The sequence below is a fragment of the Triticum aestivum genome, chromosome 2B (assembly GCF_018294505.1).
Source record: "Triticum aestivum cultivar Chinese Spring chromosome 2B, IWGSC CS RefSeq v2.1, whole genome shotgun sequence".
Lineage (NCBI taxonomy): Eukaryota > Viridiplantae > Streptophyta > Magnoliopsida > Poales > Poaceae > Triticum > Triticum aestivum.
Window position 1 is genome coordinate 107,084,501 of NC_057798.1, and position 10,760 is coordinate 107,095,260.

General features: G+C 43.4%; 1 pseudogene; it reads right to left on the reverse strand.

The window, feature by feature from the left end:
* Positions 1-2,006: 2,006 nt before the first annotated feature.
* LOC123043751 (protein ETHYLENE-INSENSITIVE 2-like) lies at positions 2,007-8,501 on the reverse strand (annotated as a pseudogene).
* Between the last annotated feature and the right edge of the window lie 2,259 nt (positions 8,502-10,760).

Below are 10,760 nucleotides of genomic sequence, written 5' to 3' on the forward strand. Positions count from 1 at the left end.
GTTATAGTAGGAAAATTGTGATTGCCAATTAATAATAGAGATAATGATAATACTAAATGGCATAGTGCGTGTGATTAATGATTTCTTATTGAGAAATATCTCATTTTGTTTTGGAAGGTTATCAAGAAAAATATTATGTCTATATTTTAGGAAGGTGATCTCACATATATGGCGTGATTTCTAAATTCTTAATTACCTATTATTTATATGATTAAAATGAATCAACACCTGCCAAAGCAAGCAGGAAACAATATCTCCCTTTAATGGGATTTGGTTTTTTAATGAGAAAGAGAAAATAAGTGGGAGGGGTGGTGGAAGGTGGGAAGAAATAAATCCGGACGAAAATAAAACCGGAGTACCAGGTTACCAACTACTCCATTAGGAGTAAAGAAAATCAGGTTGTCCATGTCGTCCACGTCAAACGCTGAGCAACCGCCACTGCTGTAAGAGAGAGATCGGTTTAAACATGTTCAATGATAAATCTATTTCTAGTAGTCCCAAGGGACCAACCCAAAGCAGTAAAAGCAACCCAAAAAAATACGCTTAGAATGAGCCGGGAGTGGAGTGAGGAGACCACAAAGTTGGGAAAAATTCTTAGGGCCCCAAGTAACATTCAGCCAATCATGCACACAGCTCCACATGAACTTGTCAAGTATGCAATTAAAGAAGATATGCTCCGCATTCTTCTTTGCAATTTTTTTTTAAAGAGATGACCTTTTGGTGGGGTTTTGTGCAAAAAGTTGCCACATGGCAGTAGTCAATCTGCCACCCATGCAAGTCAAAGCTGATACAGGGCGGATAGGAATACGAGTGACACATTAGCAAACTTTTAGGACTTGAATGTGCATTTTTATAGTATTAGGCCATGTTCAAGAATTCGTCCGATTAACCAGTTAACTTGCCGATTAACCCCTACTCGTAGGCTCACCGAGTAGCCGATAAACCAATAAATCATCTGATTAATTAATTAAATGGCCGATTAACTTGCCGAATAGCCTATTAATCCCCTACTCGCAAGCCAACCGAGCAGCTACCAGTTAACGATTTCCTCAACAATGGTATTAGGACTACACACTCGAATAGTTTTAGGACTAGTGGTGTATTTTACTCTAGTTTTTCTATGTTTTATGTCGATACTTAATCTAGTCGATTATTTTACTCTAGTTTTTCTATGTTTTATGTCTATGCTTAATCTAGTTTGATTATTTTACTCTAGTTTTCCCATGTTTTATGTCGATGCTTAATCTAGTTTGATTATTTTACTCTAGTTTTCCCATGTTTTATGACAATGCTTAATCTAGTTCGATGTTGATGTGATAGGCGCTGGATGGTTCAATTAAGCTATGCATGATGTCAATGCGGTAAATAAATTAAATTATGAAATGAGCTAGTTTAAATGTGTATTTTAAATGAGTTTGTGTTCAAACGGTTTTAGGGGATTTGCTAGTTTGTGCTCAAAAGGTTTTGGAGTTTTAGGACAGGGATCTGCTAGATCTATTAAAAAATTGTAAAAGGAAATAGAGTAAGGGATACATTTTAGATTTTTAAGACTGGGGATTCGCTTTGCTCTAAGGCCCTGTTTGTTTGAACTTTTGTTTTTGCTTTTGTTTTTGCAGCTTTTCCACTTTGGCAAGAAAGCCCCAAAGGATCCTAAATAGAGGTTTTTTGCTTCGGCCTTTGGCTTAAGAAATATATTGTTATATGATGTTGTAATCCAAAAGTCAAAGCAAAAGCCCAAACAAACAAGGCCTTCTATTCAGAAATGAGAGTATATCACAATCAATCTTGCTCCAAGAATTTTATTGAGAGATGGGAGTATATAACGATCAATGCCAGAGATGGGAATCCAAACAAACAAAACGTGGAAATAGTCTGCCAAGAGTGCATTACGTTATAACGATGGACTACGTAGATCAGAAACGATCCCCGTGCATCAGTCAGGACAATTCCTGGATCCTAGGGCTTTCTTTAACTTGTTCGTGGAAAGGGGCGGCAAAACCCGCAGAAACATTGAAAGACAAAGATTTAGCCACAAGAGGAATTTGAGTTACAGTCAAATTTACAGCGCTATTTCAACAAACTACAAACCCTTTTTTGTCAATCTCTACAGGGAGTCAGGGACAGTTCACCCTTGCCCTCGTAAATCATTATGCCATTGCCATTATATGGAAAAACACAGTTACAGTCAATTGCCATTACTGAACCAAGACCGAGAAGCTTCCAGGCGTACTCGGCGCGCAGCAGAAAAACCCAAGATACCTTAGATACGAGAAGCAGCGGTAACAAGAACCCTACAGTCTACAGAGGCTTGGTGACAGACTGACTGACGGCTATGATCCGGCAGGTGGCTTGTTGCTCAAGAGCCTGCGCTTGTATCGCTTGAGCACAGAAGCAAGGTTTTCCTTCCCTTTAGGGAAGGCAACATCTCCCGCCACCGTGCCGCTTCGACCCCTCCGGCCAGAAACTGCTTGCTCCACATCTTTGATCAGCGCCGAGATGTCAGCTGCGGCGGTGAAGGTGGCGGACACGGGCTTGGCGACCAGACGTGCTTTCTCGAGGCATGAGCACCCGGTGACGGGTTTCCGAGGCTTGCAAAATGCAGGATCAAGTATCCCCTACATCAAATGAAGCAAGGAAGATGTCAGAAAATCTGGATGCCAAAATGTGCACAGTAGGTTTAGTAAGAGCTTGGCATCTGTATATTTCATCGTCGAAACATTTGTAAAGATGCCAAAATCTTGTTTTTTGTTTTTTTGGAGAATGACATGGGAGAACCATTCTTTATCTACTGAAAACTCACATTTGCAGGGGAATATATGATGGGAATGACATGACATTGATATATGCTCAATAGTACGTTCCAATCACCATGGTAAGTTCAGTTGTCATGTAGCAGTTCCACCCTCCATGGTTAATTAGTTGATATATTCTCAAATCTTATCCTCAAATTAAATGGACTCTAGCATAGTTTACTGGAAACTGGAACTTCATTTTAATCTTCTCAGGTTGCCTTTTTCAGCGGTAAGGTGCATGTTGTAATCCTTTTTTCAGCGGTAAGGGTGCAAAATAACAAGACAAAAGGATCACCTGAAGACGGTTGAGAACATAAGTATACTTGCCCCAAAGTTCTGGCCTACTTTCCGCAAGGGACAGGCCTAGCACCCGACGGATACACCAGACACCAAAACTAACAACCAGGGAAGCTTGCCAAACACAATCAGCACCACAATTGAGCCGTCCGTGCATGCAATTAGCGTCCATGCCATCTGCAGTTTCTTGTGAAACTCTCTCAGCTGAGGCAACTTGGTCAATTAGATCTTCATCACAACCACCATTCTGCCTAAAAAGCCATCTCGACCCTTCCAGCTTTAAGTGCTTCATGATGCAAAATCTGAGAGACTGAAGAAGCTTTGCTTCAGATTCCTTGTATGAGAAATCATCCTTGGTGCCATTTGATCTCCGCTCGGTGTTCACCGCGCTCCTATTATTCAACTCTGCGCTCGGCACACCAAACAGTTGTTCGAATGGTTGCCGGGACCAAAGTGATGTTGGTTTGGTGTTCATACTCAACTGCACAGAGCTCTGGGACATGGTCGCTGTGCCCGCATTATGTGATCTTTCACATGCCAGCCTACTAAGATATGGCTGATCTCCAGCAGTGCTTCCCATATTTGCTTTGTTCAAGAGTGAATTCCTGCTTGCAGCAATTATAGCAGATATATCGGGTGAACTGTGATACTTTTTTGGGCAAGCAGATGAGCCATTACTTTCACTCCCAAGAATGGTAGTAGGATCATAATAGGATCTTCCTACCATCGCTGTACTTAAGCCGCTCATTGTTGGGTTCTGCAAAGTGGTAGAACCAAATGAGCCAAGCAGTTTTTGATTGCAAGCACGAGTAACAGAGCCAGGATGGTTAGAACCAGCAGATTCAGAAGATATAGGAGGTCGCCGTGCGTCCAGTGGAATGCTGGAACATGAACGCCGAATTGCATCTATCCCTTTTAGATCGTTTGCTAGCTGATACCCACCATGAATGGTAGCAGGCTGATAGAACTGGTTATCAAAGTAAGGTGTCACATCATAATTTTCTATTTCTTTTGCATATTGGTCAAGAAAGGTGCTGCTTGAACTCAGAACGTCTGTGTTTGGTAAACGCATGTTCTGTGACCAGATTGATGACCCCATGGCACCCATCTGAAGACCAAAAGACAAGTCTGGACTAGAGATGCCTGATCCTGGCACTGTATCTCTCGTTAAGGGGTTCTTGGAAGCTCGAGTGTTTTGGTTATCCGTTCTCCCAGCTGAACCATCTATTGTCGAGTCCAGTCCAAGCAAAAGGTTGATCCTTTCAGAATTAGCTTCTTGTGTCAGCTTACCGTGATAATCGAAAAGACGCCCCCAGAACTCATCAATAATAGCTGCTAACTGTCTCCTTGCAGCACGGCCCAAACCAGGCAAATTTGGGAGACCACCACTGCAACTAACAGCATCGGTGTCTTCATATTTGCTCATAGCAAGGGATGGTGGATCACTGGAAGATAAAGAGGGTGCTTTGCCTCTAGTGGAATTATTACTGGATCTCACATTATGTGAAGTCTCATTATCCTTGTATGTGCAAACATCTGTTTCTACTTGAACATCTTTCTCAGCCGTGCTCTTCATTTGGTTATTCTCTGTTGAACTTTGTTCTACCACAGTGGCAGTAGAGACCTTCGGAGTTTACTCTGTAAAGCCAGCCCTAAGAACTGATTTTGACTCCTCAAGGTTGCTGGACGTTACGGGGTCGGCCTCAGGAATGGTCGCCATATGAGCAGTTGATTGTTGGGTCCCGTTATCGGATTCTGCAGTGGTTTCAGAACTGTCAGTATGCCCCAAAGCTGATTTCTGATGACTTTCCAATGAATCCCTTGGAACAGCATCAATAGAATACCTTTGAATTTCTTCGTGTGCGATATATTCCGGATAAGTATCTTCTCTGTGATGAGTAGTGTCCGGTGCTTCTCTCGGAGAGTGCACAGACCACTCCTGGGTTTGAGCTTCACTGCTGGCTGATTTTAGTGGAGTCACAGCCAGGAAGAGTGTAAAAGCAATAGATGCACAGGACATTAGAATTAGTACAGTATGGTGAATTATGACAGGGCTTTCGGTGTTCCCTTTCAGGTTGTTTGTCCAGCTGCTGTCACCGAACAGGATTTCCGCCGCGAAGATGATATTTGTAAACAACATAAGAAGAAATGCAAGGAAGGCTAGTATCTCAACGTATAAAGATATCCTGTTGTTGCCCATTATTGACCTTGATGAGGCGATACGGAAAACAGGAATGGTAGAGGAGGGCAGGGTCATGCCCTGGATTACCGGACACAGAATGAGTAACTGATATATCCCTTCAGAGCCTGCTACTTTTGCACAGTACATGGTGGGAACCATGGCAAGAACCTTGAGTAGCACATGATGTGCATAAAGAGACAGGTTTGCACCAAAGAGATTCTCCATGACCGCATGACTGGCGATGACAGATGTCAATGAAATAATGTGACTCGAAAAGAGAAGAACCGCTAGTAACACAAGTGGAGCCATGGGATTCGTAAATATCTGCAGAAGACAAGAACCCAGAGAAACTCAGGACGTACACATAGAACACCAAAAGGCATGATTGTAATTTTAATATTTGGATTTATACTTTAGAAACTGGAATCACAAACCTGGTTCATCAGATCTACAGCATCGTGAAAGGAGTGGATCACATTGTGACTAGATTCCGATGCTGCTGAGCTCAACAGAACATAGTTCACAAGAAAAACTCCAGTAGAAATGAATAGTATAGAAAAAAGGTGGTCATGAAACAGGGTACGAAGGGTAAGAACATGAGACCTCCTCTGAACCTGCATATAGGATATCTGAATTAACACGAAATGATAACTCAAATAATCAGGAAAGAATAGTAAAATGAACCTGTTTGTAAATAACTGTAGAATCAGGGAGTACAAAGTGCATTGCCACGTAATACCTGATGTGTTCTATAATATTTCTGAACCATCATAACCAAAGATTAACAGTTTTCCAGACTTTCTAATAGTTGAAGAGTGTGGATTTAGCAAAAAAGTACAGTGCCTGAGAACCCTGGAAACATTAATACTTCAATTGAATGTTGGATTGGAGGACCACCTCTTCATGTGAAGATTGGTTGGTTCATCATGTGATCAACTGATCATCCTATAAATTTTTGGGGATGACTTCATCCTCATTTTTGTTTTTTTGTGCTTACGAGGGATGAAAAATGATGGATCTTCCACTCACCCCATCCTTGAACCAAATACCCCATAATTGATTCGATGATCATAGAAGTATAGTCAAAGCACTATTTCCTATGGTATAGATGATAATTCTGTCAAGTATAATGTCAGGAAACAAATCAAACGCTATGCCGAAGCTACTTGAGATATGACACCAAACACAAGCATAAAGCCCAAAGCCCAACTATTTAGTCTTTTTTGGGGGTAATTGTCCCTATTGGGGATGAACACTTCTTACTATGTATTCAGCACCACGTCGATGGCATAATCTGTATCTGAAACTATGAAATATGACACACAAACCATGCAAGCCAACTGCTCCAGGTATCAACACAAGTTGCAACATGTAACCAAACAACTCATAATGGAAGACAGTTTGACACAGCTAGTGCAACTTCAAATGTAAATCCAAATATGTGGACAATTTAAACTACGTATGAGCAAGAGGCATTGGAAAATACCTGAACAACTGATGAGTGAACATAAAAATTGTGTGATATTATGTTTGCACCCATAAGTGCCATCAGTGAGTAAGCACTTTCACCACTCAACTTGGGGAACATCACATTCACATGGAGAGGTATCTCTGGTTGACTGATTAACAAACCAAGCACAAAACAGAGAATCGTAAAGCCCGCTATGCAGGCATTTAACGTTCCAGACATCCTCTTGTCCTAGAATGGTCATAATAATATATCAAAAGCACATAGGGCATAGAGGAGTTAGATAACGCTATCGAGAATTACTAGTTCCAGGGTCAACAATAAACTTACCCGAGAGGACAAAAGAAATGGCAGCAGATTGATTACAACGCATGCAAAAATAATGCCCGTGATGAGATCATCGTGATCAAATACAAGGTTGAATCCAACTGCTATGCCTGAAATCTGACACAGACAAAATACTAAATGTTCAGAAAAGTCAGGAGTTACTCAGATTCTCACAAGGTAATGACTACTTACAAGTCAATACACATAACATGGCAAATGAATATTCTAGAATGAAGCTTTGAAAAACAAGAAGATTTGCCTCAACTTTGTAGACATAGTGACATACCATGGTTAGTTCTGAAGTAAGCAAAGACAATCCTGCCTGGACACCAAGGCCGACACATATAAACCGACTGTACTCCTGGTCGGAGATCTTGAAATTCACATAAAAGCATTACAAGTAAGAACCATATGGTGGATGCAACTGGGAAATGTAAAAAGAAAGTGCAATAGAGTATCTTGCAAAAAGAACTTACATAATAAGAATCAAAAGGTAAAACTTTCTTGTCACGTTGACGTTGGGATATTAATCTTTTTTCAAAATAGGAGTTTGCTTATTTTCCCACTACTATATAACTTTATGTGGTCTTATTCAACTAATAACAAACCACTAAGTTGGGATGAGAAAAAAGGACGGTATGAGACTAGCTATTACATATACAAGAGGAAAGAACTCATGAATCTTCAGGTACCTGTGCAAGATTCTTCTCGGTGACCATGCCGATGCAGGTGGACATATACTGATACAGAACCGAGGAGAAGTTGAAAAGGAGCACCAGCAGCACGAGGTCGTACCCGAACCGAGTCCCGGCGTCGACCGTCGCCACCCACTTGCCAAGATCAATATACCCGACGGAGATCAGCAGCGCCGGCCCAAGGGTCCGGGAAATGTGATGATGGCCGTCTCCGGAAGCCAGAGACTGTATGCCGTGCACGGCTTCCATGGCGCCGACAGAAAGGTGAGCAGCGGAGTATCACCACCTTGAAGCGAACCAACAACTTGGCTGGGAAAAATGAACTGCTGTCATGTGAGTCCGAACTCCACCGCGCCAGCAAACAGATTCACGCAGAACTGGAAGGATGGGAGCACCCATTGCCATATAGAAACATCTGAATTAGGTTTACCACGGCAATCAAAACAAAGACGAGAACAGAAGGAACTCCTAGGACGCTGCGAGGTGGTTAGTGGTCGTCACCAGCTCTGAAGCAGCAGTCGAGCAAGCTCGCACGGAGCTCCGCTCGGAGCTCCTTCGAGCTGGCGTGCTCCGCGGAGAGAAGGTTCGATGGCGATGGCGTGGCGTGGGAGTCGGAGCCGAGACGAGACGAGCGGGGAAGCCGGCGCGGAAGAAGTAGGCAATGCGGTGATCGGTGGCGTCGCCGCCGCCCTCGGGAGGGGTGGGGGCAAAGCGGGCAAAAACAGAGGAAGAGGATAAGGGCAGAGGCTGCAGGCTTGGCGCGAGGGGTGTTTCCGGTATTTTGAGTGAGAATGGGGACGAAGTCTGTGGCTGTGGGGCCGTTTCTACAGTGTCGCCGCTAGAACCTGCGAGCGTAGGCAACGCGACAACTTCGATTGACCACGCTGCTTTTTTTAAGCTAAACGCCCTCCAACTCTTTATTCATTAGGTGCGAGCATGTCTGACTGCAAACAATCAGTCAGCCACCCAGGGATTGTATCATACATAATCAAAGAAACAGAAAGTTGTAACGAATGCCTAGCTAGACGGTGTGCCACCATATTAGACTGGCGACCTACAAACCGTAGCTCAAATCCCTGGAAAAAAGAAGATAGATTCTTCATCTTCGTGATCAAGTGAAAACACGACGACTTCTGAGGTAGTTCCCACAGCCGATGGATCTCTTGACAATCTGTCTCCACAACTACTTGCTGCAAGCCCATATCTAGCGCCATATTGATCGCATCTCTGCACGCAAGTACCTCAATGGATAATGGATCAAGAACCCCATCATATCTTGTACCTCCTCCTCTAACAAAAACTCCATTGTGATCTCGAGCAATAAAACCTGCTCCTCCACGCAGTTGCCCCATATCCGTCGCACCATCGGTATTGATTTTTATCCAGCCCTCATCTGGTGGTAGCCAACCCCGACGGGCAGTACTTTCGGTCTTCTTCCTCTCAGGTATCTCAAGTGCCCTGATAATCTCTTCAATGATCACCATTGATTTAATTGGTTGGTACACCAACTCACCATGAGTATAGTTGTTCCTGGAATGCCACACAGCCCACATAACAGTTATCATAACAGCTGCCACTTCCTTTTTGTAAAACCGATGATCCAAAAGATCTCGAGCCCAAGTATCAGGGTGTAGTCTTGGTATCTCTATACCAAAAAAACGTTCTGCTGCCTCCCAGAACCGTCTTGCATGCTCACACTCCATTAACTAATGGAACAACGTCTCATTATCGTGTCCACACATCGGACAGTGAGGTAGTTGCTTGATATGCCGCCTTTGAAGCTCCCCATAGGACGGCAAAAAATTCTTTAGCACGCGCCACCAAAACACCCGGATCTTGGGGAGCACGTTAATTTTCCACAATGCCTTCCAGATGGTCGTATCACCTGATGAGGAACCCGAAGATTCAGTCCCCTGGCTTCTAGTCTCCATCTCATGCCGATACACCGATCTGACCGTGAAAAGGCCAGATTTCTCCTTGGCCCATGCCCACACATCTGCACCTCCTACTCGCGGTCTTGCCATAGCAAGAATAGCTGCCGCGTCGGGTGCATAGAAGATACTCTGAATCAACTCCGTATTCCATTGATTTGTCATCGGGTCTAACAAGTCCGACACAAACTGAACTGAATTTGGCTGAAGTGCTCCCATCGGTTTCATGGATATTGTCCCGTCTATCCAATGATCATGCCACACCTCGGTGGTCTCTCCATTACCAATTCTCCGGATGAGTCCCTTCTTTAGCATCTCTCTTCCTTGTATAATTTCTTTCCATGTCTTGGATGCACTAGCTGGACATCCCGCCGTTAAAAACTCCTCATGAGGGAAGTATCGTGCTTTAAGCACACGCGCACACAAGCTGGTTGGATTCTCAAGTATTCTCCATGCTTGCTTTGCTAACAACGCGTCATTAAAAATTTCCAGGTCTCGAAATCCCATTCCTCCCTATGACTTTGCAATGCACATCTTGTTCCAAAATTGCCAATGCATTCCTTTCTTATCCAGTGACCCAGCCCACCAATATCGTGACATGTTTGTCGTCACTTTCTTGCACAGACCTTTTGTGAGTTTAAAACAACTCATAGAGTAGGCCGGTAAAGCTTGGACCGCTGACATCAAAAGAACTTCTCTTGCCGCACATGACATTTTTCTTTCACACCATCCTTGCACCCTTGCCCTCAAGCGTTCATTTATATGCTCAAAGCTTTGCTCTGTAATCCTTCTCGCTGCTGTTGGGAGCCCAAGATACTTCTCCGACATTGCTTCTCTCTGTATTTGTAAAGCTGCCTTAACTCCCATCTTAATCGAGGCGCCACTATTAGGGCTAAAAAGCACAGAACTTTTTGCCTTGTTTGCACTCTGACCGGAGCCTATATTGTAGTTGTGTAAGATTTCATTCAGCCTCATAGCACTCCTCGAGTCAGCTTTCATAAATACTAAGCAATCATCTGCAAATAACAGATGGGAAATCCACGGGGCTGTGTTACCAACTCTGATTCC